Raw genomic sequence first — 3,092 nt, 5'->3', positions numbered from 1 at the left:
AATTGTGTAAGACTGTTGAATCACAGACCTGTACCTCTGAAACAAATAATACATTATATGTTAAAAGAAAAGAAAAGAAAATAGTAGGAAGGGAAAAATGAAGGGGGGGAAGTCGGAGGGGGAGATGAACCATGAGAGACTATGGACTCTGAGAAACAAACTGAGGGTTCTAGAGGGGAGGGAGGTGGGGGGATGGGTTAGCCTGGTGATGGGTATTAAAGAGGGCACGTATTGAATGGAGCAGTGGGTGTTATATGCAAACAATGAATCATGGAACACTACATCAAAAACTAATGATGTATGGGGTGGGGGCAGTGGGAGCGATGAGGGAACTGAGATGGTGGTAGCCGTTGTGTGAAGATGGAGTTTCCCAGAGGAAATGACAATTACCTGACGATCACAGGGCCCTTGCACCCCTTCCTGTCAGGGGCCGAGACATTCCATACACCAAGCTTGGGAGATGAGGAATTTGAAGTCCCACCTATCTCCTTGGATTCTGATCCTTCACTGGCTGTCTCAGATGTGGTTGGCCACTTTGATGACCTGGCAGACCCTTCCTCCTCTCAGGATGGCAGCTTTTCAGCCCAATATGGGGTCCAGACATTGGACATGCCTGTAGGCATGACCCATGGCTTGATGGAGCAGGGCGGCGGGCTCCTGAGTGGGGGCTTGACCATGGACTTGGACCATTCTATAGGAACTCAGTATAGTGCCAACCCACCTGTTACAATTGATGTACCAATGACAGACATGACATCTGGCTTGATGGGGCATAGCCAGTTGACCACCACTGATCAGTCAGAACTGAGTTCTCAACTTGGTTTGAGCTTAGGGGGTGGCACCATCCTGCCACCTGCCCAGTCACCTGAGGATCGTCTTTCAACCACCCCTTCACCTACTAGTTCACTTCATGAGGATGGTGTTGAGGATTTCTGGAGGCAACTTCCCAGCCAGAAGACAGTTGTGGTGGAAGCAAGAAAAAAGCAGAAGGCCCCAAAGAAGAGAAAAAAGAAAGGTCCTAATGAACCTCAGAGGCCAGTTTCAGCATATGCTTTATTCTTTTGTGATACACAGGCTGCCATTAAGGGACAGAATTCCAATGCCACTTTTGGGAGGTTTCAAAAATTGTGGCCTCCATGTGGGATAGTCTTGGAGAGGAGCAAAACCAGGTGTATAAGAGGAAAACTGAAGCTGCCAAGAAAGAGTATCTGAAGGCTCTGGCTGCATATAAAGACAATCAAGAGTGTCAGGCCACCGTGGAAACAGTAGAACTGGATCCAGTGCCACCGTCCCAGACTCCTTCTCCACCTCCTATGGCTACTGTTGACCCAGCATCTCCAGCACCAGCCTCAGCCTCAACAGAGCCCCCTGCCCTGTCCCCGTCCATTGTTGTTAACTCCACTCTTTCCTCCTTTGTGGCAAACCAGGCATCTTCTGGGGCTGGGAGTCAGCCCAATATCACCAAGTTGATTATTACCAAACAGATGTTGCCCTCTTCTATTACTATGTCTCAAGGAGGGATGGTTACCATTATCCCAGCCACAGTGGTGACCTCCTGGGGGTCCAACGAGGCCAAACCAGTACAGCCACTATCCCGCCCAGTCAACGAGCCCAAATTGTCACTCGCTCAGTGTTGCAGGCAGCGGGAGCAGCTGCTGCTTCTATGCACCTGCCTCCACCCCGAATACAAACCCCTCCACTGCAACAGATGCCTCAGCCCCCCACTCAGCAGCAAGTGACCATTCTGCAGCAGCCTCCCCCACTGCAGGCCATGCAGCAGCCTCCACCTCAGAAAGTTCGGATCAGTTTACAGCAACAGCCACCTCCTCTGCAGATCAAGATTGTGCCTCCACCCACTCTGAAAATGCAGACGCCCTTAGTCCCACCAGCTGTGGAAAGTAGTCCTGGGCGGCCTATGAACAACAGCCCTGAGGCCCACATGGTGGAGGAAACCTCTCCTGAGACAATCTGTGAGACAATCACAGATGTAGTTCCTGAGGTTGAGTCTCCTTCTCAAATGGATGTTGAATTGGTGAGTGGGTCTCCCGTGACACTCTCACCCCAGCCTCGACGTGTGAGACCCGGTTGTGAGAACCCTCCTGTTGTGAGTAAGGACTGGGACAACGAATACCGCAGCAATGAATGTGCGGTGAAGCACTGCAGGGATGTCTTCTTGGCCTGAGTGGCCTCTAGAAATTCAAACACCGTGGTGTTTGTGAAGTAGTCCTTCCTGTTCTCCAAGCCAGTCAAGACTTACCTGCTGGGAACATGTCTAAGAGCCTCTTTTTAAAAAACAAGTTGGGCTTCTGGTAGTGCCTGATCTCAACCCATGATGGTCCTTCGTGCTTCTCCCATTTTCTGTCTCTTCATCAGGGGCCATACTATGGAGCAAGGCCATTGAGTTGGCTGTAATCTGGAATTGCTTTTTACTTTCAAGTACAAGCAGAGATACCAGTGATAATAGCAGAGAAAAGGGTAAAGGGAATATGAACAAGCAGAACATAGGGGTGGTGATGGTGGGGGTTTGTTTGAGGAAACTCGGTATAATTGTCATAGGACATGCCTAAACAATTATTAAAATGATGGGAGAATACTCAGCTTTGAGCCTAGGCTAAAACACTGTGTGCATCCATTTTAAAGGGGATAAAAATTTGCATTAAAGGTTATCTCTTAAACAGGAACAATTGCTTTGAGAACAGAAGTTTTCAACAGAACAGGCACCCTGGGCTGTAGGGAAAATACTATCACCTGGGAGCTTCTTATTTATTTCTCTTTACAAATAATGTTATTTCTGTAATTCTTGATCCTCCCTCTTGCACTTATCACAGTTTATGAGTGTAAAAGGCAGAAGTCTATATCCTTAATATAAGAGGCTTTACCAAAGTAAAAAACAAAACAAAACAAAACAAAAACAAAAACTAATGATGTATGTATGGTGATTAACATAACATAATAAAATAAAATAAAAAAATAAAAATGTAATACTACCTATAATCACTATGTGTACATCATATATCTTCAGTACAACTTATACTTATATCCTGAAAATGACAAAATGCTAATTAAATGTATTTTAAAGGGGCGCCTGAGTG

At 46.8% G+C, this 3,092-nt stretch overlaps 1 pseudogene; it reads left to right on the top strand.

The window, feature by feature from the left end:
* Positions 1 to 310: 310 nt before the first annotated feature.
* LOC102747467 (TOX high mobility group box family member 4 pseudogene) lies at positions 311 to 2,664 on the top strand (annotated as a pseudogene).
* The last annotated feature ends 428 nt before the right edge of the window (positions 2,665 to 3,092 follow it).

Source organism: Leptonychotes weddellii, unplaced genomic scaffold (genome assembly GCF_054177405.1).
Source record: "Leptonychotes weddellii isolate Sample4059 unplaced genomic scaffold, ASM5417740v2 HiC_scaffold_14957, whole genome shotgun sequence".
In the NCBI taxonomy this organism is placed as follows: Eukaryota; Metazoa; Chordata; class Mammalia; order Carnivora; family Phocidae; genus Leptonychotes; species Leptonychotes weddellii.
The sequence above is the reverse complement of the archived record's forward strand: the minus strand, read 5'-3'. Positions and strand labels throughout refer to the sequence as shown.